Source organism: Mesoplodon bidens (assembly GCF_964165515.1).
Source record: "Mesoplodon bidens genome assembly, chromosome: 2".
Taxonomy (NCBI): Eukaryota; Metazoa; Chordata; class Mammalia; order Artiodactyla; family Ziphiidae; genus Mesoplodon; species Mesoplodon bidens.
The window spans coordinates 161,136,283-161,161,754 of NC_138177.1; the positions used below are offsets into that span (position 1 = coordinate 161,136,283).

A 25,472-nucleotide genomic window follows, 5' to 3' on the forward strand; every position below is an offset into this window, starting at 1 on the left:
GGACCGCCAGGGAAGTCCCGGTCATTCATTTCTATAAAGGGTCAGATAGGAAATATTTTAGGGTTTGTGGGTGTGAGAATGTGATGTATAATAAATATATATTTTGGAGTCTGTCCATGGTTCCTGGCTCACAGCTCCCCAAAACCCTTGGAATTTCCTAAGCAGTAAGAGCAATAGGAACATCTTTTGTTATAATATTTGGTCTCTTGTCCTCGGTTCCTGAAATCGCATCAGAGCCATAAAGGTGAAATGGACATCTTGTTATTATGAAAAGCCCCTTTCAACCATAACTGAGTTTATGTTAATAAGGTGACTTTCAGAAGTCCCCTAAAGATTGGAGGAGGTTGCCAGGGAAACCAATCAGTGGATTAGATTAATTAGATCAGAGGGTTGGAACTTACAGTCTCACCTCATGACCTCTGGAGAGAGAGGCTGGAGGTTGAATCAATCACCAATGGCCAGTGATTTAATCAATTGTGCCTATGTAATGAAGCCTCCATAAAAACCTAAAAAAGACAGGGTTCTGAGCTTCCAGGTTGGTGAAAGAGAACTCATCCACTTGCCAGCCCTAAACTCCACAGGGACAGAAGCTCCTGGATTCAGCATCTTGCCCTATCCAGCTGTTGATTCATATCCTTTAATACACTTTGTAATGAACCAGTAGTCTAGTAAGTAAACTGGTTTCCTGCGTTCTGTAAGCCACTCCAGCAAATTAATCAAGGAGGGGGTCCTGGGAACCTTTATAACCAGTTGGTCAGACGCACAGGTAACAACCTGACTTGTGACTGGCATCTGAAATGGAGGCAGTCTTGTGGGATTGAGCTCTTAACCTATGCAATCTGATGCTATCTCCAGGTAGATAGTACCAGAATTGAGTTGAGTTAGTGTTGGGAGAATTGCTTGGTTTGGGGGAAAAACCCACACATCGTAGTGGGCCATAGATCTCTCACAGCTACTCAACTTCACCACTATATTGCTCAAGTCAGAGCACAAAAGCATCTAGACAATATGAGAAGGAATGGGCATGGTTGTGTTCCAATAAACCTTTATTTACAAAAACAGACACAGGCTCCTGTTGCTAACCCCAGCCCTAAACCCAGTCATGGCTTAGGCTATATCTATCCTTGGACTTTTCAGTTACTTGAGCCAATAAATGTCCTTTTCCTTAAGCCAATTGGAGTTGGCTTTCCTTTTAACTTGTAACCAATTTATGTTATATCTGAAGATTCTGAATTCTTTGGTAACTTTCATCTAACATTAGTGCAACTTTTGTTTAAAATCCATTCTTAATCCGGAAAGGAATCAAAGTTGGCTTCACAGAGGAAAGATTAATTGATGTCCAAGTCATTGCCAGTTCTTTTTCAGACATAAAAGTGTTACATAAACACAAATTCTATTCTTAAAAGATTTAATAAAAAGTTAATTCCTTGGTGGGGGGGGAAACAGATTTTCTTTTTCAGTTTAAGTTTCCATAAGAATTTGCTTTCCAGGCAATTTGTAGACATTTGAAGTGAGCATCAGTATTGTTAAGAGTTGCAAACTGCAGTCACTTTGTACAAATTTAAACAGGCTCCTTACTGAGAGTTGATAGGGAGTGGGGGGATGTTAACAGTGAAAATAAAGTGGAAAATCATCTTCTCCTGACTGCAGAGACTTGAGCACTGCCTTTGACAAGCAGAAGAAACAACAGAGGACCTCTGAAAAAGCTGAGAGCTGTGGGGAATGACTTCAGCAACGGACTGTGTCAAAGGGCAGTCACACAACTCTTCCCTAATGTGAAATACCCCAAGTTGGCAGCTGAATTCCTAGTGCTATATACTCTTGAAAATATAATTTCAAGATAGGATTGAGAGTGAGTTCCAGGGGCTTAATGAAAAGACTCCAATAAATAAAAGGGAAAAGGCAATTCACACACACACACACACATCAAGGTAACACACATATGGCAGGGAGGAGAAAGAGAACAGTCAAGGATGACTCCAAGCTTTATGGCCTGAGTACTGGCAGAAGGGACTTGCCATTTGTTGAAATGGGAAAGACTGGGAGAGAAACAGGTTGTAGGGGCTGGTATCTGGAGCTCAATTTTGGACATATTAAGTTTAACATGTCCTGTTATTTATCCAATAAGAAATAAAGAGTGGGCAGCTGGATATATGAGTAGCGTTAAGGAAATAGGTCCAGGCTGGGGATATAAAATTGGGAATCGTCAGCATATAGACGGTATTTACAGTCATGAGATTAGATGTGATTACGAAAGGAGGCTACATAGAACAGAGACGAGTCCGTGGCACTCCAACATTTAGAGAGATGAAGAGGACCAAGAAAAGATACCTGAGAGGAAAGCCAGAAAGATAGGAAGAAACATCCTGGAGGTGAAGAAAGTGTTCCAGGGAAGAACGGGTGATCAACTCTGTTAGTTTTGGTAAGATGAGAACTAAGAGTTGACCACTGGGATTTATCAGTGGTGTGTGTGTGTGTGTGTGTGTGTGTTAGGGTGGGTTTAAGGGAGAATGGAATGAGAGAAACAAGCACACACAACTCTTTTCAAAGAATTTTGCTGTAAAGGGAAAGAGAATAAGGGAGGAAAGTGGGCTCAAGGCTGAAGAAGGATCTGAATATTTTAGAAAGAAAAAAAAATAACTGAAGAAATAAACTTCCAGATGAAGCAGGAAGGGATTGAGAACACATTAAAATGGTTACTATTAGAAAGGATTAGTGAGGGGTGGGAGAAGAGGGTACCCTCTTTGCAACAGTAAGAGAGAGTGAAAAAATGTACAGATATCTAAAGAGAAGGAGGTGACATTGGAGCTCATTACAGATGGCTTTGATCTCTAAAATATCACTATTTGTGAAAATGAGGAGGATGGGGGAAATGTGGTAGAATTACAGTAGTTAAATGTAAAAATGTAGAGCTGATTTTTAATCTACTCTGATTTATACTTTTCACTCAAATCACAAGATTAAAGTAGCACAACATAAGCTGAGCTTAAACCATAGTAGATACTCAATAAATATTCAGTGGATTTGTACTGGTGAAACTGTTTCATTGCTAGACTAACAGCAATTGACAGGCAGGAGAAGTTGCCATTTTTCCTTAATCTACCCATCTATGGCTGAATACGTTTGTTTTTTGCTCTTGTCAGGAAGCAGGGCTTTCATAACTAAGGCAACAGATTTTGGTTTCCGTACTGATCATTTTTACCTATTGCTTACCTATTTAAGCCAAACAACTGTCCTTTTGTATTCTGCTCTGTTCTGATGGGTAGCGTCTGGGGCTGAGAGTCTGCAACTTCATGACCCAGGATCTTTCATCAGTTAACTTTCTGTAGGATATGCTAAATGGGTCATAATGGATATCAGAAGACCAGGGGAAGAGAGAAATTTCCAGCTTCTAGCTCTCACAGTGGCTGGTGTTTGTTGTAATAGTAGCAAGATGGGAGGATTCTGGACAGCAGCTCAGGCAGATGCAGAAGTTTTTTGGTGGTTCCAATTCTGATCGAGGTGGCAACTCTTCAGCAGATCTAACACTGTGTCTCCAAAGGTCCAGCAAGCAGTATATGCTTGTGGGCTCAGCTTTAAGGGCTGGTGAACTCTAAGCCCTTATGATTAGCAGCTCGTCACCTCTGAGTATCATTTCCTTCTTTCTTTTTGTTCCTCTAGACCCCATCCTCATTTGTGCTCTTCTAGGCCTTCCCACACCCTTGTACTGGGTTGGCCAAAAAGTTCATTTGGGTTTTTCCGTAACATGTTATGGAAAATAATTTCGTGTATTATATTATCTCTGTCTGGAATATCTAGAATGACTCCCATTTTCTGGATAGGACTATATAATCTTGGCAACAGAAAAGGTTCCAGGAAATAGACCCTCTAAGCTTGAACAGAGTGATGGCCTTACTGCCAATGGAAAATGGAGATGTAGTAGCTCTATGATTACCTACCTACCTTATCACCTGTGTTTGCTTAGGATGAAGTCCTATTGAAGGCAACGCTTTGGGAGATGAAGTGTAATTGCTGCCTTTCCTCAGCTCATACATATGGTTCCAAAGTGAGTTCCCGACAACAAGTTGACTGAGGAAGAAAAAGTTAAGGCCGATTTACAGATGGTTTTGCACAATATGCTGGCATCAGCTGGAAGTGGACAGTTGAAACATCACAGATCCCATCAGGAGTGTCCCTGAAAGTTTTTGGGAAGGAAAAATCTCCCCAGTGAGCGTCTGGTTGCCCACTCTGCATAGAGAAAGAGATAGACACAGGTATAGATTTTACCCTGATTCATAGACAATAGCTAACAAGTTGGCCAAAGAGTTAAGGATTTAGAAAGAACCAGACAGAAGAACTGGTGACCAAAAGGCATGTGGGGGGGAAGAGGCAGGTGGAAATACCTCTTGGAATGGCCACAGGGTAAGAGACGTTAGTGCCTCACATGAATGCTTAATAAAGGGTACCCATTGCAGAGGAGGCTCTCAGAAATCAGGTAGACAAGATGACCTGTTGTGTGGATGTCAGGCAGCCTCTTTCCCTAGCCACCATGAAGCTTGCTGTATACTCCATCACCCAGAAGCAGCTTACCTGATAAAATGGTGGAATAACCAACTGAATATTCCATTATGGCCCCGTAAGAGAGATGATACCCTGAGAGATCGGGGTGCTATCCAAATGGATGTGGTATATAATTTTAGCCACTGACCAATATAGATGCTATTATTTCCATAACTAGAATACTCACTTCTAGAAATCAAGGGATGAAAGTGGCAGTGCCTCCTTTCACTTTTACCTCTAATAGCCCACTTACAGAATTCTTGCTTTCTGTCCCTGCAGAGGTCTTATCTCTCAAAATAGGAATGTTGCCACCAGGGAAACATTGCATGCTTCCACTAAATTTGATCATGACTGACCTAAAAGAAGAATGAACGTCACCCATTTTGGGGAAACGATGATGGTGTCCTTGTTTGTATGAAGGATAGTTGCATACTGGAAAGCAGACTCGTGTACTTGTTTAGAATTTTAAATATGGGAAGAGTGGTATATGTGGATGCCATGTAGCCAGAGAGGGTGGACTATATTGGTCATTTACCTGTTGTCTCTCAGTTCAACACCTGCCATGCTCTACTCTACTCTCTACTGATGTAATTGGAATTCTGCAAATGACATTTCCCAGGCTTCCATCCTTGCAGCTGGCTTCCTGTTAGAGCCTATCAGTAGGAGGCGCCAACAGGAGATCAGTAAAAGGAAAAATGTTTCCTGCTTTGGGCGGTGAAAATGCAGCAATTTCTGGTGGCTGCTGGCTGTTGGCGTAGTGGCAGCAGGAGCAGGTGATTCTGGACTCCAGTAGACTTTCCAGACTTTGGACTTTCCCTCTCTGATAGAAGTGGTACCTCTCTGGCAGATCCAGAACGACTGTGACAGCAACTCCAACTGCACAGCAGCCAGCACAGACTTGAGAGCTCCAGCTCAGGGGCACAGCAGCTTCTGATCTATGATTGGAATTCTTTTTTGTTGTTGTTTTTAAAGATTTATTTATTTATTTTGGCTGCTCCAGGTCTTAGTTGCGGTACGCAGACTTCTTAGTTGCGGCATGTGGACTCTTAGTTGCAGCATGCATGTGGGATCTAGTTCCCTGACCAGCGATCGAACCGGGGCCCCCTGCATTGGGAGCGTAGAGTCTCACCCACTGGACCACCAGGGAAGTCCCTATGATTGAAGTTCTTCTAGCTCCCCTGGCCCCTTTTTTTCCTTTTGCTATTCCAGCCCTTCTTAAACTTGTGGAAGCAATTTCATATATTAAATTTCTTCTCTTTGAAATACCCAGAGTGGTTTCTGTTTCCCTGAGGAGATCCTGACTGATAACATTTCTAGTCCCTAAAACAGATAAATCTAAAAAAAGGATCTATCCTGAGACTTGCCCTTCTGGGCAAATGATATAATCTTCCCTCTCAGCTTCTCTCTTAACTTTTACTTCTTACAAACAACCATAGTCAATAGAAACTGCATTTATTTTGTTGTTGTTATTGTTGGTGCATTGTTTTTTGTCATTAACTTATTTAAGCAAAAATTTAAACACTCACCAAAGTAAAGCAGATAATATATAGAATACTTGCGTATTTATTACCCAGCTTTAACACTGATCGATTTTGCTAATTTTGTGTCTTGTATCTGCCTCCACTTTCCACCCAGAATATTTTAAAATAAAATCACAGGCATCAAATCATTTCACCCCATAATATTTCCTGTGTACTTTTTACATGAGCCTCCTTCCATTTCTGTAATTACAGTTGGACCTCTGTTATCCTTTGCCTGCACAGGACCCCTTTCTCTTCCTCAGCATAGGAGTCTTCTTTTTCTCTTTTTTTTTTTTTTCCATTTTTTTTTTTAAGTTTATTTATTTATTTTTTTAATTAGTTTCTGCTTTATAACAAAGTGAATCAGTCATACATATACATCTGTTCCCACATCCCTTCCCTCATGCATCTTCCTCCCTCCCACCCTCCCCATCCCACCCCTCCAGGCGGTCACAAAGCACCGAGCTGATCTCCCTGTGCTCTGCGGCTGCTTCCCACTATCTATCTACCTTACGTTTGGTAGTGTATACACGTCCATGCCTCTCTTTCGCCTTGTCACAGCCCACCCTTCCCCCTCCCCATATCCTCAAGTCCATTCTCAAGTAGGTCTGCGTCTTCATTCCCGTTTTGCCCCTAGGTTCTTCATGACATTTTTTTTTTTAAATTCCGTATATATGTGTTAGCATACGGTATTTGTCTTTCTCTTTCTGACTAACTTCACTCTGTATGACATTCTTTTTCTCTTGGGAACTGCCTTCCAAAATCTGGTGATGCTGTTCATCCGTTTGCCTCCCTGACTCTATGGACATATGAACTAGACTCGTCAGTCTGAGTGTGTTATGGAAGCTAGAGAATAAAGGTCTCACTACACAAGGGCATGGGCCTTAAGGATCACATGAACCTAGAACTGCAAAAAGTTACCTCCAACAACTGGGAAAGCCCACGTAAGAATTATGCTAACACAGAAGAAAACTAGATAAAACTGTTTCAGAGAGAGTCCTGATGATATTATTTTAATACCTGAATCCAGCTGTGCCTAAAACCAATGCTCCTTCTGGATTTTTAGTTATGTGAGCCAATAAGTTTCCTTTTCTGCTTAAATTTAAGTTGGATTTCTATCATGTGTGACCAAGAGTCATTTATTACTAATTTGTAGCACTCTCCAAGCCTGAAGCGATAGCCCATTCAAGAATACTCTATTTAGCAGGGAGAGCATATTTCTATGGATGGGAATGTTAATAGAGTCAGTGCAATTAAGGTCATCATATCACTAAAGCATAGTTTCTGGTGTTGCTATTTTGCAGTTATTTTTTCCCTTCATACTCCCTGAAATCCCGGTATGCTTCCAGGCAAAGTTTCTTCCAACTTTGTTCATTCAGGTAGTTGTGAATCATTTCTTCTCAGGCTACAGTAATTCCTATGATAGCTTTCATGATGTCAGAAGTCTTCCACCAATCTCTAATTAACAGCTGATCAGTTTTTTAAAAGTGTTTCCCTGGTTTGAACCACTGTAAAGTATCGATTTTAACATGTAAAGTAGTATTTTTGTTTAGTACTCTTTTTTTTTTTTTTTTTTTTTTTGCAGTATGTGGGCCTCTCACTGTTGTGGCCTCTCCCGTTGCGGAGCACAGGCTCCGGACGCACAGGCTCAGCGGCCATGGCTCACGGGCCCAGCCGCTCCGCAGCATGTGGGATCCTCCCGGACCGGGGCACGAACCTGCATCCCCTGCATCGGCAGGCAGACTCTCAACCACTGCGCCACCAGGGAAGCCCTTGTTTAGTACTCTTATGGTAACTTTAGCTTTAACATTTGTGATAAGTTATTATGGGTCAAAATCATTCGGCAGCACATGAAATAATGACAGAAATTGAGACTGTGGCATAGAAACACAAATAGATTAGTGAGGCCTCTCAAACTCAGGAACACACCGTCTGCTAAATCAGCTCTCTTTAGTGCTAACTGTATTGACTGGCTGAGCGGTTATTTTTTAAATGCATTAACCACAATTCAGTACTGTTTCAAATTTATAAATATGAACATATACGGAGATGAAAAGCACTATAATAAATTAGTGCTCAAGGAGTTACGTCTATAATGAAATTTCTTTCATGTTTAAAATAATCTAGGTTCTAGCTAATAGTAGGCTTTGAAATCCCAAACTTCCCAGAAATTATTTCATAAAAAAGACTAAAGCAGTTGGCTAGAGATTGGGGCCTTCACATTCTCATTATAGGCCCAAAGATCCAGCTTTTGCTGAATCCTTATATGCCCAAGTCTCTGGAATACAGACAAACCAGGGATACTATGCTAACAGAGGTAGAATATACTCAAGGTTATATCATACAATTGCCAAAACAGGACATCTGGAAATATTGCTAAAGAAGCATAAAATCAATACCCAATTTTTTACTATCATATCCTATCAGTTAAAATCTAATAATTCCTCTATTCTAATCTGAAGCACAGTAGTGGGTCATGACTTTACAATTTTTTGCTATTATAAATAAGGCTGCAATGAGTACCTTTGCACACAGATCCTTGAGCACTTGTGAAATAATCTGATTCCTAGAAGTAGAGTTGCTTAGTGAGTACAGATTACCTTCCCAAAACACTATATCAATTTAAATGTTTACCAACATGAAATGACAGTGCCCTTTTCCCCCAACACTTTCATTAACTCTGGATATTATCTCTTTAAAATGCTTCCCTTCTACCCTTAGGGAAAAATACCAGGGAAATATCAATACTATTATTTAACATTGTCCTGGAATTACGAGCCAATGAATTAGGCAATATAATTAAAATATGAATATTGGAAAAGATGAAATGGTTATTATTATTGCAGATATTATATATCTTTAAATGCAAAAGTAAAATTAGAAAACTATTTTCTAAAGTAAAATTCTGGGCTTCCCTGGTGGTGCAGTGGTTAAGAATCCGCCTGCCAATACAGGGGACACAGGTTCAAGCCCTGGTCTGGGAAGATCCCACATGCCGCGGAGCAATTAAGCCCTTGCGCCACAACTACTGAGCCTGCGCTCTAGAGCCCGTGTGCCACAACTACTGAGCCCATGAGCCACAACTACTGAAGCGCCCGCGCCAAGAGTTTGTGCTCTGCAACAAGAGAAGCCCCCACAATGAGAAGCCCGCGCACCGCAATGAAGAGTAGCCCCCACTCTCCGCAACTAGAGAAAGCCCATGCACAGCAACGAAGACCCAATGCAGCCAAAAATAAATAAATAAATAAAAATTTAAAAATAAATAAATAAAATAAAGTAAAATTCTTGGGCTTTTGTCATATTGGAGTAACTGGTACTAGATTTGGCCTTCTGCTATAAACAATTAGAAAACTGGACAAAATACATGAAAAAATTGTCTTCGGACGATGAAAACAGGGCAAGTGAGACTGTGATCTCCAAGAAAAGGAATCAAATGAGGCAGCCTATTATCACTTTGGCTTTCTGGATTTTGATACAGAGAGGGGAAATCAAACTAGATTGAATAGACAGAGGTGGTGTTCAAGAAGGCTGAGGTGCCTGGCAGTTGTGGGGCAAAGTACCAGAGGAAGCAACTACACAGGCAAAGAGATCCATAAATCTGCACAGGAGTATTCTAGAGTCTGTGCTGAACACTAATCTACAAATGTGTAAGGTTAAACTACAAGAGTTCAGCTGAAAAACAACTGGGGAACTGTGAGCAGAAAAATCCCCAGAGCTCACACAGGGTTAAGAGACAATTAAGTTTTGACCAGTCAGGATAAAGATTCTTCGCTGAACGCCTAGGGCATTTACTAGAGACCCCAGAAGAGAAATACCTTAGTAGAAGGACTAACCTAACTCAACAGTAAAGATGACTCTAGATCTGCCCCAAAGTTCAAAAACAAGCTTCAAAATCATCAAGCTGATTCATCTGCAACTTAACTAACACATAAACCAAAATTCAAAAGTCTTTGAAGGAAAACAACAAAATTCAGATACTCAAAAACATATAATTACAATGTTCACCATTCCATCAAAAATCACTAGACATGTGAAAAAGCAAAAACAGTCACCTTAAAATCAGAAGAAAAATTGGTCAATGGAAACGGATCCAGGAATGAAAGAGATGCTAGACTTAGTAAACAAGGATGTAAAAAAGAGTTAATATACTTAATAAAATTTTGTATTTGAAAATTTTAGGGCTTCCCTGGTGGTGCAGTGGTTGAGAGTCCGCCTGCCGATGCAGGGGACACGGGTTCATGCCCCAGTCTGGGAAGATCCCACATGCCGTGGAGTGGCTGGGCCCGCGAGCCATGGCTGCTGAGCCTGCGCATCCGGAGCCTGTGCTCCGCAATGGGAGAGGCCACAACAGTGAGAGGCCCGCATACTGCAAAAAAAAAAATATATATATATATATATATATATATATATATTTAAGTTTAATTTAAAATTTGAAGAAAAATATGAATATATTGAAAGAAAGACAAGATATAAAAATAATCAAAAAATCTAGAAACAAATACAATATCTGAAATTAAAAATTCGGTAGATGGGCTTAGTGGCAGATATTATAAACTGCACAAGAATAATCCATGAATGTGAAGACATAGCAATGGAAATTATCCCAACTAAAAATTTTTAAAGAACTGACAAAAAATAAACAGTCTTAGTGACATGTTAAACAATATCAAATTGGTCTAATATATTTGTAATTGATGTTCCAGAAAAGGTGGGGGCAGAAAAAATATTTGAAGCAAAGAGGAGAAACATAAATATACAGTTTTAAGGTCCTTACGCTATACATCAGAGGTTGACAAACCTTTTCTGTAAAAGGTCAGATAGTAAATATTTTAGGCTTTGCAGGCTAGTGGTCTTTGTTGCAACTACTCAACTCTGTCACTGTAGCATAAAAATATGCCATAAACAATATGTAAGTGAATGGCTGTGATTGTGTTCCAATAAAACTTTACTTACAAAAGCAGGGAGTAATCCACATTTGGCCTGAAGTCTGTAGTCTGCTAACCTGTGCTATACATGAAGTGGTACAATATGTGATAATAATAAGGGAAAATGCATATTGCAACTCTTGGAGCAACTGTTAAATATAAAACAAAGAGATTAAGCTAATAAGCCAACAGTGGGGATAAAATAGAATACTGAAAATTACTTAATATTCTTTTATTGAGGCAGGAAAAAAGGGGAAGAGGAACAACAGAGATGGTATAAATAGAAAACAAATAGCAAGACAGTACACTTAAATCCAACTATATTGATAATTATATCAATGAAAATATTCTGAACTGCATTTAAAAAGGAGATTGTCAGACTGGATAAAATATGATGACTCAAATATATGCTGTCTACAAGAAACACACTTTAAATCTAAAGATACAAATGTTAAAGTAAATAAAGGTAAAAAATTATATGATTAATTGTAAGAGAGCTGGAACAGTTATATTAATATCAGACAAATCAGGCTAAAGACAATACCAGAGCTAAAAAGATATTTTATAATGATAAAAGGATTAATTCATTAAGAAAATATAACAACGATAAATGTGTACATACTTAATAACACATACTTAATAACTTTAAAATACATAAAGCAAAAACTAGCAGAAATGAAAAAAGAAATACTGAAATTCATAATTATTATTGTATATTTCAACACTCCTCTCTCAGTAATTGGTAGAAGGAATAGATAGAAAAATCAATACGGATATAAAACACCTGATCAACACTATCAACCAATTTGGCCAAACTGACATTTATAGAACACTCTATACAACAGATTAATGGAATAGAATAGAGTCAGAAAAAGACATGCAAATATATTATCAATCAATTTTTTTAAGTAAGGCTCATTTCATCAATTTTTTTTACAAAGGCTAACACAGTAATTCAATGGGGGGAGTAATATTTTCAAACAAATGGTGCCAGAACAACTGTATATCCATTACAGGAAAAAAAAGGAACCTTGACCCTTACTTTACACCACATATTGATACAAGTTTTCACTCAAAATGGATCATAGAACTCAATGTAAAAGTTAAATTTCTAGAAGAAAACATAGGAGAAAAATCTTTAGGACCTTGGGATAGGCAAAGATTTCTTAGGACACAAAAAGCATGGACCGTAAAGAAAAATTTGACAAACTCTGCTCTTTGAAAGATACCATTAAGGAAATGAAGAGCCCAGCCATGAACTAGGATAAAATATTTGCAATACATATATCTGACAAAAGACTTGTATCTAGAATATATAAAGACTTCAAAAAACTCAATAATAGGACAAACAACTCATTGGCAAATGATTTGAACAGATATTTCACTAAAGATATACAAATTAGCACATGAAAAAATTTCAACATCATTAATCATTAGGGAAATACAAATTGTGGTTTTACACAATGAACAATGAAAGGTCATTACACACCCACTATAATGGCTAAAACTAAAAAGACTGACAGTACCAAGTGTTGACAAGGATGTGGAGAAAGTGGATCTCATACACTGCTGGTGGGAATGTAAAATGGTACAATCAATCACTTTGGAAAACTGTTTAGCAGTTCCAACAAAGTTAAACCTATTCTAGGACCCAAGAATTCCATTCCTAAGTATTTACCCAAGAGAAATGAAAACATGTCCACAAAGAGACTTGTATCAATACAAGAATCTTCATAGCAGCTTCATTCGTACTAGCCCTAATCTAGAAAGAAATGTCCATCAACTGGTGAATAGATAAATTGTGGTACATCCATACCATGGAATAGTAGTGAGCAACAGGAAGGAACAAACCTCTGATACACACAATGACATAAATGAATCTCAAAAGCATTAGCCTCAACAAAAGAAGCCAGACACAAAACAGTACAAACTGTGTGATTCCAGTCACATGAAATTCTAGAAACAGGCAAAATTAATCTAGAGTGACAGAAAGGAGATTGATAATTGCCAGGGGCTGAGAGTGAGACGGGCGTTTACTTCAAAAAGGCATGCGGAAAAAAAAAAGATAGGACGGAAGTTCTGGGTGATAGAAATGTTCTATATCTTATTTATGCTGATTGTTACACATGAATACATATCAAAACCCACTGAACTTGTACACTTAAAACCGGTACATCTTATTGTATGTAAATTATACCTTAATAAAGTCAATTTTAAAAAAATCCTTAGAAACAAGAGAATTTGGGAAGATATCCCAGTTATAAAATACACAAAGTGAATACACAAAAAATGAGTAGCTAGTTATCAGATGCAATGGAAGGTTCTTCTTGCAAAATAGTGAAAATTAAATATTTTAACAAAAAATATGCAGAAACTTTATGAAGAATATGATAAAACTCTGTAATGAGGATCATAAAAGAACACTTGAATAAACAGACTACTGCCTGAGCTTCCTTTCTGTTCTCTGCTTTTACCAGAGGGATCTGCTAAAATGTTAAGTCAGGTCATATCATTCCTCTACTCAAAACTTCCAATGGTTTCCCTCTCAGAAAGAATGCCAAAATCTTTACCCTCGTCTAAAAGAGCTGCAAGATTTCCCTTCCTCCCTCTACCTGCCCCTAGCTCTAACCTCATTGGTTTTGATGTTTCCCAATGTGCCAATGCACTCCTGATGGCCCTTGTGTCGGGAACACTCTTCACCCAGATCTTCACATAACTTGTTCCCCAACTTTATACAAATCTTTGCTTCAGTATCACTATCAGAGGTTATCTTGACAAATCCATCTTTAGTGTGGGAAGTTTCAGTTGATCACTAGGGCTCAATAACTGTTGTCATAGAAACTATGTCATATGTGGCACAGTTTAGAAACCAGGGGAAAGGATTAAAAGGAAACATGATAGCTGTCTTCCAATATTGAAGGACAATTATGGGGAAGAGGAAGTAGAATTATTCTTTTAGCAGCTCCAGTAGACTAGTCCTCTGGACTGATCACTAGAACGTAAGTTCCGAAAGAGCTGACTGTTTTGTTCAGCTCAGCATCCCTCGAACAGAGCATGTCTGGCACACAGATGCTCAGTCATATTTGTTGAATAAATGTTCAGTGTAGTTCTGAAAAGCAAAAAGGACGGATGGATAGGACTAAAGGGGGACAGATGTTAACTCAGTATAAAGAACAGTTTCTTAAAAATGAGAACTTGATGGGATTTTTTTGAACTCACGTGTCTTGATCTAGTGCTTTCATATTTATACGCAAGCAAACTAAGGTTTGGAAAGTTTTAAGTCAATGGTTATTATACTGCTTGTCTCAGTCCATTAGTGGGTTTTGAAATCAATTTAGTTAGGATTTTAAAGAACACAAAATAGAATTTAAAATAGTAGAGCTTATTGCAAATAGTAAGAATTCTTATATGAATTTTTTGTTTCAGATAGAGAGAGAGATTAATAAGCAGAATCCCAGGTATGTGTGTATTGGGTCAAGATGTAAAATGTAGTATTTCTTACTGCGGGTTCTGGTTAAAAAAAATTTCTTTTAAGAAATACTGGGTTAAGCTGCTCAACAACAGAATTTGCCCCCTTGCAAAGTAACGAGTTCTATTTGCAGTTGAGGTAGAGGCAGAATGTCATTGACTTAGGGTGAATACACTTGGGGAGAGGTGGGGCTAGATGACTTCAGGAATTTATATTTTTTTCTTTATATTTGTCTATATTTTCCAAAAGGATCATACATCCTTTTTAAAGAGATTTAAAGTAGTTTTAAATACACATATACGAAACATATTTTACAATAGATATTAGAAATTTAAAATGGAGATGAGATGGTTTCTGTAGGTTGACATTTAGCACCATTTGTCCTGGAATCCAAGGCAAAAGCAAAAAACAGAGAAACACAAACAATTTATATAGTGCTCACATCATTTGCCCAGTAGAAATGAGCACTGTTCTGGCACTAAGTTTCAGGAGGAATTTGTATGTGAATTATTATGAGGACATAAAATTTCATTATAGAGAATATTTGGACTAATACAATAAACTTCCTAATTGGTCTCCTTGCCTTTTATCTTTCTCCCTTCAATCCACCCTGAAGTATGTTATCTTTCCAGATTCTCCTGTTGAGAATTCTTTAGTGGCTCCTTCCTGCCTACTAGATAAAGTCTATATTTCTATGAATGGATTTAGTACCCTTTACGACCCAGCTTCTGCCAATCTCTGCACTCTCATCTCCTACCAGCTACCTCACCTCCCACTCTTAAGCTATATGTCATTCCCAGGCACGCTATACCTTTCATGCTGCCAAGCTTTTGTACATATTGTTCCTGTGCTACAATAAAACCACACTTCTCTGTTTGAGAAACTCTCACTCTTCATTCAAAGTCAGCTCAAACAGAGCATCCTTTGGGAAGCTTTCCTTGACTTCCCTGGGCTCGTGTTTTTGTTTGTTTGTTTTTTGGCCATGCCACGTGGCATATGGGATCTTGGATCCCTGACCAGGAATCAAACCCGTGACTCCTGCATTGGAACCGTGGAGTCTTAACCATTGGACCACCAGGGAAGTCCCCTCTGGGCTCATGTTAATTGCTATTTCCTCCATGCCCCATTGTACTGTATACATGTACGCCATGGCAAGTGCTAGAATGCATTTTATTTGCCTATTCTGATGTATGTTTCCCTGCTACATTGTATTGAGTAATATCCATATGAGGAGAGACCATGTCTATGTGTATGCCCAACCTTAGTTTAACGTTTGGGATGCGGTAGACATTCAATAAATATCTTCACCAGTGTCTTTACTGAACTAACAAAGGTTCTTTTTATTTTTTAAATAAATTTATTTATTTATTTATTTATTTTTGGTTGCACTGGGTCCTTGTTGCTGTGTGTGGGCTTCCTCTACCTGCGATGAGCGGGGGCAACTCTTCGTTGCAGTGCGTGGGCTTCTCATTGCAGTGGCTTCTCTTGTTGCGGGGCATGGGCTCTAGGCACATGGGATTCAGTAGTTGTGGCAGGCGGGCTTAGTAGCTGTGGCTCGCAGGGTCTAGAGTGCAGGCTCAGTAGTTGTGGCACATGGGCTTAATTGCTCCGCAGCATGTGGGATCTTCCCGTACCAGGGCTCGAAGCCGTGTCCCCTGCAGTGGCATGTGGGTTCTTAACCACTGTGCCACGAGGGAAGTCCTGAACTAACAAAGGTTCTTTACGTGACTTTCTCTATATGTTGCCTCTAAAGTCAAGGACGACCTGGGACCTCCCTGGTGGTCTAGTGAGTAAGACTCGCGCTCCCAGTGCAGGGGGCCTGGGTTCGAGCCCTGGTCGGGAGCTAGATCCTGCATGCATGCTGCAACTAAGAAGTCTGCATGCCACCAACTAAGAAGTCCACATGCCGCAACCAAGAAGTCTGCGTGCCGCAACTAAAGATCCTGCATGCCCCAGTGAAGATCCCGTGTGCTGCAACTAAGACCCAGTGCGGCCTAAATAAATATTTAAAAACTAAAAATAAAATAAAGTCAAGGGCATACTATAATTAATTCAACAAAAACATTTCAAAGGCAAGCTAAGCTAATATGCTTTGAGTACACTGTCCTTTGGAATTTTACCTTGACATGGGGTTCAAGCTGATTAGCTATCACCTTTTTTTGTGTCCCCACTGTGTACTATACATAACTTTACTATGACACATATCACACTAATTTTTGTGTCTGTCTTTTCCAGTAAACTCTTTGAAGGGTGGTGGAGTCATACTCATCTTTTTTAATCCCCATTTTATGGCACAGAGTCTGGTATACAATCTATTAAAAGTTTGTTGGTGATAAAATATATCTATTTTAGCCCCAAACCCAGCATCTTAATAGAAGCATCCCAGTAAAGTCAGCAACAGAACAAGGATGCCCTCTATTAACACTACGTATTATTTAACACTGTTCTGGAGACATTAGCCAATGCAATTAGATTTGAGAAAGAAACTACAGAAAGGAACACTGGAAAGTAGGAGGTAAAATTACCATTGTTTGCAGATAAGATGATTGTATACCTGGAAAATGCAACAGAATTAACTGTAAAATTACCACAAACAAAAAGAGTATTCATTCAGGGCTTCCCTGGTGGCGCGGTGGTTGAGAATCCGCCTGCCAATGCAGGGGACATGGGTTCGAGCCCTGGTCCGGGAAGATCCCACATGCTGCGGAGCAACTAGGTCTGTCCGTGAGCCACAGCTACTGAGCCTGCGCTCTAGAGCCCATGAGCCACAACTACTGAGCCCACGTGCCACAACTGCTGAGCCCGTGAGCCACAACTGGTGAGGCCCACACGCCTAGAGCCTGTGCTCCACAACGGGAGAGGCCGCCACAATGTGAAGCCCACGCACTGCAACCAAGAGTGGCCCCTGCTCGCCGCAACTAGAGAAAGCCTGTGCGCAGCAATGAAGACCCAAAGCAAGCAAAAATAAATTAAAAAAAAAAAAGAGTATTCACAGGGGGAAGGAGGTTATGAAATTAAAGTCTCCTGTTTACAGTAGCATCAAAAATAAAAAATACCGGGCTTCCCTGGTGGTGCAGTGGTTGAGAGTCCGCCTGCCGATGCAGGGGACGCGGCTTCGTGCCCCGGTCCGGGAGGATCCCATATGCCACGGAGCGGCTGGGCCTGTGAGCCATGGCCGCTGAGCCTGTGCGTCCGGAGCCTGTGCTCCGCAACGGGAGAGGCCACGACAGTGAGAGGCCTGCATACCGCAAAAAAAAAAAAAAAAAAAAAATACCTAGGAATAAATTTAACAGGAAATGCACAAGACTACTCATGAAAAAAACCAAGGGACACCAGAGAAGACTATGGAAAATCAAACCCTTCAAACAGGAAGATTCAACATATTAAGATGTTAGTTCTTCCTAAGTTATTTTATAATATAACATGATCATAATAAAAATACCAGCAAGGGGGCTTCCCTGGTGGCGCAGTGGTTGAGAGTCCGTCTGCCGATGCGGGGGACGCGGGTTCGTGCCCCGGCCTGGGAGGATCCCGCGTGCCGCGGAGCGGCTGGGCCCGTGGGCCGTGGCCGCTGGGCCTGCGCGTCCGGAGCCTGTGCGCCGCGGTGGGAGAGGCCACAGCAGTGAGAGGCCCTCGTACCGCAAAAAAAAAAAAAAAAAAAAAAAAAAAAAATACCAGCAGGTTATTTTAAGATCAATACAAGTTGATGCTAAAGATTTATTGAAAAATAAATATACCAAAGAGCAGGAATTAGCACCAACAGATATTCAATTATATTACATATTGATACTTCATCAATAATTAAAACTGTGATGCTGGTCATAAAGAGAAGGACAGGGGGACTTCCCTGGTGGCGCAGTGGTTAAGAATCCGCCTGCCAATGCAGGGGACATAGGTTCAAGCCCTGATCTGGGAAGATCCCACATGCCGTGGAGCAACTAAGCCTGTGTGCCACAACTACTGAGCCTGAGCTCTAGAGCCCGCAAGCCACAACTACTGAGCCCACATGCCACAACTGCTGAAGGCTGCGCGCCTAGAGCCCGTGCTCCACAACAAGAGAAGCCACGACAGTGAGAAGCCCGCGCACCACAATGAAGACCCAACACAGCAAAAAATAAATAAATGAATAAATTTATTTAAAAAGAAAGAGAAGGACAGACCAGTGGAGTATACTAGGAAATCCAGAAATGTACCCCAGTATATGCAGAAATTTAATATATGATGAACAATAAAAAGATGAGCAACTTACTATGTGGCACTGGGACAATTTTTAGCCTTCTGGAAAAAGAAATTAAGCTGGATTTTCACCTCCCATCGCATATCAGGATAAATTACATATGGATCAAAGACTTAAGTGTGAAAATAAGGCCATAAAAGTGCTAAGAGAACATTTGGAAGATTTATAAACTCAAAGTGGGAAAGACCTTTATAACCATGACTCAAAATACAAAAGCCATAAAAGAAAAGATTGATACACTTAATTACATAAAGATAAAACAAAATTCTGTATGGCAAAAAAAATCACAAAAAGGCAAAAGACAAATAACAACATGGCAAAAATGTCTATTAGAGAAAGGGCAATCTCCATAATATACACCAAGCTTCTAAGAAATTGGCACAATAACCTAAGATAAAATAAGACAAAGGATAGTTCACAGAAAAAGAAATACAAATGTCCCTTATCATATGAAAGAATGTTCAACCTAAGCCATAAAAATATAAATGCAAATTAAAACTAAAACTATACTCTTAACACAACATTGTAAAGCAATTATACTCCAGTAAATATGTGAAAAAAAATACATATAAAACTACACTGATGTTTCATTTTTCCTCTCTCAAATGAGCAAAAAAATCCAAACATTTGATAATATTGATAAGACTGTGGGAAAGCAGGCACTTTCAATCTTTACTGGCAGGAATATAAATTGGTATGACCCCATGGCAGGCAATTTGGCAACAGTTCTCAAAATTATGAACGCATATATTCTCTGACCAAGCAATTTCACTTCTGGGAATTTATCCTACTGGTACATGATCAAAGTGACACATGTACATAGTTATTCACTGCAGCACTGTTTGTAATAGCAAAAGACTAGAAAAATGTCCATCAGTAGGGGAGGACAGTCAGATGGAAAGATGGCTATGATACATACATGACACATATGATACATGATACACATAGTTGTTTTTTTTTAAAAAAAGGGAAGGAACAAGGACTTCCCTGGTGGTCCAGTGGTAAAGAATCTGCCTTCCAATGCAGGGGATGTGGGTTCGATCCCTGGTCGGGGAACTAAAATCCCACATGCCAAGGGGCAACTAAGCCCGTGTGCCGCAACTACTGAGCTCGCACACCTCAACGAGAGAGCCGGCCTGCTGCAAACTACAGAGCCCACGCACTCTGGAGCCCATGCGCCACAACTAGAGAGAGAAAACCCGCATGCCACAACGAAGAGCCCATACCGCAACGAAAGATCCCGCACACCTCAACGAAGACCCCATGTGCCACAACTAAGACCCAACGCAGCCAAAAAAATAAATTTTAAAAATAATAGGGCTTCCCTGGAGGTGCAGTGGTTGAGAGTCCGCCTGCCGATGCAGGGCACACGGGTTCGTGCCCCGGTCCAGGAAGATCCCACATGCCGCGGAGTGGCTGGGCCCGTGAGCCATGGCTGCTAAGCCTGCGCGTCTGGAGCCTGTGCTCCGCAACGGGGAGAGGCCACAGCAGTGAGAGGCCCGCGTACCACAAAAAAAAAGAAAAAAAAACTATTTAAAATAAATAAATAAAAATAAATAAAAAAATTTTTAAAAAGGGGCTTCCCTGGTGGTGCAGTGGTTGAGAGTCCGTCTGCCGATGCAGGGGACACGGGTTCGTGCCCCGGTCTGGGAGGATCCCACATGCCGCGGAGCGGCTGGGCCCGTGAGCCATGGCCGCTGAGCCTGCGCGTCTGGAGCCTGTGCTCCGCAACGGGGAGAGGCCACAGCAGTGAGAGGCCCGCATACCACAAAAAAAATAAATAAATAATAATAATAATAATAAAAAATTTAAAAAAGCAAGGAACAGAGTATATGTGTGTGTGTGTGTATACACGCACAAAATACAAGGGAAAAAAGCAGAAACTCTGGAAGGATTAACAAGAAACCCAGGATGATGGTTGCCAGTTGGAGGCAAGGTGGGACCTGGGAGACAGAGGCAAAGATGGACGGAAGACTTTATATGGTATACTTTTTTAATATTTTGAGTTAAAAAAATTTTTTTTAATTAATTATTTATTTATTTTTGGCTACGTTGGGTCTTTGTTGCTGCACGCAGGCTTTCTTTAGTTGCAGCAAGTGGGGGCTACTCTTCGTTGTGGTGCACAGGCTTCTCATTGTGGTGGCTTCTCTTGTTTCAGAGCACAGGCTCTAGGCGCATGGGCTTCAGTAGTTGTGGCACGCGGGCTCAGTAGTTATGGCATGTGGGCTCAGTAGTTATGGCTCATGGGCTCTAGAGCGCAGGCTCAGTAGTTGTGGTGCACGGGCTTAGTTGCTCTGCGGCATGTGGGAATCTTCCCAGACCAGGGCTCGAACCCATGTCCCCTGCATTGGCAGGCAGATTCTTAACCACTGCGCCACCAGGGAAGTCCCAATATTTTGAGTTTTGAATCCTATGAATATATACTCAAAAATAAAAATTTTAAAGTGTGTCAAGCAAGTGGGTGAAATATTAACTATCAGTCTCATATTTAGCCAGATCTAGGTTGTAATTCAAGATTAAGATATCTTGGGAGCTCTCAGAGTAATGATATTCTGTGTCTACTTAAGTATAGATTCATGTGCTACATGAACAAGTGACAAGATGACATTCCATTATGAAATGTTAAGAGGTTGTATTTCTTGGGAGAAAGAGAGAGAGAGAGAAAGAAAGAGAGAGAGAGAGAGACAGAGAGAACAAACCAAGCTATTGCCAGATGAACAAACAGCTACACTATTGCAATTGTCAATCTGCTTACTGGTCTGAACACAGTGATGATGACAGGAATGGGAAGGAAGGAAAAGATACAAATGTCTTGAATGGGAAATAAATCTATGGGTCTTGATGGCTGATTGAAAAATCCTGCTACATATTTTCAGAAAGCCCCACAGTAGTCCCCAGAGCTCTTATAATTCTTATTCGATTTGCCTAATTGCACCAAAGTGTACCACGATTTGTAATTGGCTGTGGAAGGCTAGAGAGACATAAAGAGGACACAGCGATTTTAAAAACATAGGCGTTTAGTAGTATCACTAACAGAAATTAGGAAGCCAGGAGGAAGAAAGCCAGGTTAGAGAAAAAGCAATGACTTAGGTTTTAAGTACATGGTGTTTGATGTGAGTGGGAAATCAGGTAGCCGTGGCCAGAGGGCCACTGGAAATGCTAGTCTCAAGTTTAAGAGGGGAAGTCAGACTTGAAGGTGGAGACGTGGGAGATATTTGCAAATAGAGATGAAGGGGCTCAGAGGAAATACGGGCTGAGGTGAGAACCAGGAGGACTGTGCCGACCGTGGAGCAGAATGGGGAAGAGAAGCCAGAGTTACAGACAGAGAATTACAGGGAGAATCAGGAGAGCATGTGACATGTACACCGAGGGTGGGGAGCTTTAAGAAGCAGTGAAGGGGTAACACGGTGAGAAATGAAAGGGCCACAGCCACAATAATAGTAGCAATGTGCACTGTCTCCTGAATCCCCACACACAACAACCTATCAGGTAGATGGTACAGCTAGCCCCATTTTACAGAAAAGGGTATTAACCCAGGGAATCCCCTGGCAGTCCAATGGTTAGGACTCCCTAGGACTCTGTGCTCTCACTGCTGAGGGCCAAGGTTCAATCCCTGGCTGGGGAACTAAAATCCCATAAGCCGCAGCAAGGCCAAAAAAAAAAGGGGGGTGGGGTGGGCGGATATTAACCCAGACAGTGACTCCAAAGCTGCAGGATGTAACTGATGAGCTATACTCCTTGAACACTGTCTCGGGGAGAGCTGGGAGATCAGAGTTCTGACACTCGTTCTACCACTAAATTAGCGATATGTCCATGGACAAGTAACCTTCCCTTTCTAAGTTTCATTTCCTTCTCTGCAAATTGAGGGTATTGGTCTAGATAAACTCCAGCTCTTATGTAAATCTGAATCTTTGATTAAAGCAGAATGGAAGAAATACATACACAAGATAGGCAATGAATTAAAAATTTAGCCATAAGTGAACAGGGAGACCTGGCCAAGAAAATCAGAATGTTGAATGTTTTATACAGTGACTTTTCAAGCAATAAACCCATACTCTGATACATAAAATCTATAATTGCAAAACTCTACTTTGTATCTATATATTTAAGTCAGGTATAACATCAAGAATTAAAATTTTTCATACCTGGAAATTTATAAATGCTGCTCTTGAAACCCTGCTAAGTTGATTGAATGGAGTAAAAAAAGGGAAGATTCCAAGTCTGTGTATGAAGGATTGTCCTGTAGAGACAGAAAAGAGCTATTTACAATGAACTTTTGTATAAGAGACAGAAACATCTGCTAAGGTACGTAATAAATATTTATTCAAATAAATTATATGGCTGCATCTATCAGGTATCAGTTTTTAGCATATAAAAATAGATCATCTGGCACAGAATATTAGCTGATGGGAATCTTATCCACCTATCTATCTACCTATTTATAACCCAAACCTTAAAATTAAAATCTGCAAGAAAAGATTGCCAAAATTAAAACATATTATGGCAAACTGAAAGCAAACATACTTTTTAACTTTGAGAATAAAATAAACTTCTTAAGACAACAGCTATTCAAAGGCAGGCCAATAGATGAAATACCAAGACAGCAACATATGTTCTATTACTCTTTTCCTGCAAGTGGCATCAATATGATTTGCAAGAAAACCAAACAGAATAGCTTTAAAGATTCAACTTGAAAAGTTAAACATTTCTTTAAAACTCTATGGTTAAGAGGGAAGTGGGAGAAAAAGTCCTGCTACATATATTCAGAAAGCCCCACTGCAGTCACCCAGATCTACCATTCGATTTGCCAGATTGTACTACAGTGTACCACAATTTGCGAGAGGAGTTGCAACAACGTGTATTAAAAATGTTTCAGTTTCTACTATATTCCAAACCTGTTTCATTGCCAAAAAAAAAGAATCTGTTCAACTATTTTGCTCAATGACCATGAAGTTTTGTTAATGTGGTGACTGTTAAAGCTTTATGTCCATAGGCAGTGGAAAAATGAATTTAATGCTTTTTAAATCAATGAATTAAGCTAAGAATTCCCGCCAAAATAATTCTGACTAAATTAATGAAATCACTTTTTAAAATAATATGTTTTTTTCTGATTATAAAAGTATTACATACTTACAGAAAATTTTAAAAATACAGGGAGGTATAAAGAAGAAAACAAAATGAAGTAACTTTTAAATGAGCGTCCTGAAAACACCACCAGAGAAAAGAGAACTGCTCAAATATACTTTAGTTAATAAAACAAATGCATCAGCTATCCACTCATGAGAAGGTCTAAATTCTGGCAGCTTAAACCATTCAAAACACTGCTATTTAAAACACTGACCTAGAAGTTTACCAAAAAAATTTTTTGAACAGCAACCAAAAGAGAAAATAGCCAAGATGATCTGAGTATTCCATAAAGTGTAATGTGATTTCCTCTTATGATTGGCAAAGTTTATTTAAGAAGAAACAAGTCCCACAGTCTTTATAGGTGGGAAGAATGGGAGATTTTTACATTTTGTTTTTTAAATAAAGGGACAAAAAACAAACTGAGAGCAAAAGGTGATGGAGTTGGGAAGCAGCAAACCTCTGACGGTGGTTTATCAACACTTTTTATGTGTTTACATTTAAAGTACAGCAAAGAATAGAATTGGCTATGAAAAGGATTTTAAGAAATACCCATAATTAAAACAGCAGGATCTAATTTAGGGGTAAACTAGGATTCTGTACTTGGAGGAACAAAACAAATAACTTTTTTTTATCATCTTTATTGGAGTATAATTGCTTTACAATGGTGTGTTAGTTTCTGCTTTATAAAAAACAAATAACTTTTGAGAACAACTCCTCCCGACCCTAAAAGCTCATCTACCCCAGTGAGCTAGGAGGGCACTTAGTAAAGGGTATTCACTTTGATAGCTTTAATGTCACTATTTCAACAATGCTACTTAAGAGCACTAACTAACACTGTCCAGTGTACTGGGTCTGTACAGTGGCAAGCAAAATTAATTCTGAGGCTTTTTAAGAGAACTGACTTCTGAACACAGTCTGTACCCAAAACAGTTTATACATACTTGATGAAATGTCAGTTTTAGTGATAACCGAGTTCTACCCTGGCAGAAATTAGTTAAGAGTAGATTTGTGTATTAACCCCCAGCATCCTTTCTAACTTCCTTGTGGAAAATTAAAAAGACCATTTCCCGGACTCCTTTACAGTTACGTTTCCCCATGTGAAATGGGGCCCATCCATTAGATGTTCTTCTGTGAGATTTGGAAGGCAGAAATGAGGTGGGAGCCATCTTTCTGCTGTTCTGGCTGTTAATGCTGACAAGCACATTTATGGAAACATTGGGTTTTTCTGCAGCATTCCAGTGTCCAGAGCCTCATGGCTGTCAAGAGACAAGTTTGGTGGAGACAGCCATGACTAATTGGTGGGTGTTGAGGGGCAGTTTCAGAATAGCAATTTCTTGACCCTTGAATTGCAGTGAGCAATGTCATCTGGAACTCAGAAGTGCCAGTGGTGGCCTCCCGATTCCCTCCCCTGGAGGCCCTGTTTGGCAGTCTGGTCCTGGGAATAATTTCTGAAGGCCCAGCCCAGAGCCCACTCCTCTCAGCCCTTCCAATGATTCTGCAAACGAATTAAAATGCTAGAGCGGTTGCTCTTTCCTGCAACTAGGCCCAGATGACATATTAGCACATCAGTTGCCTCAAAATGTAAGCAGAAGGGTGATTAGTCTGTGAGCAGCAGTACTGGGCAGTGTGCTTGCCGGTACAGGCTCTGGAATCAG

General features: G+C 40.1%; 1 protein-coding gene across 1 annotated transcript in view; it reads right to left on the bottom strand.

The window, feature by feature from the left end:
- ZBTB8A (zinc finger and BTB domain containing 8A) overlaps window positions 1-25,472 on the bottom strand; it is a 51,468-nt gene that overhangs the window by 16,995 nt on the left and 9,001 nt on the right. Inside the window, exon 2 of the mRNA XM_081223930.1 lies at window positions 22,836-22,930. The gene's annotated coding sequence lies outside the window, so the exon portion shown is untranslated. The remainder of the gene's footprint in view (window positions 1-22,835; window positions 22,931-25,472) is intronic.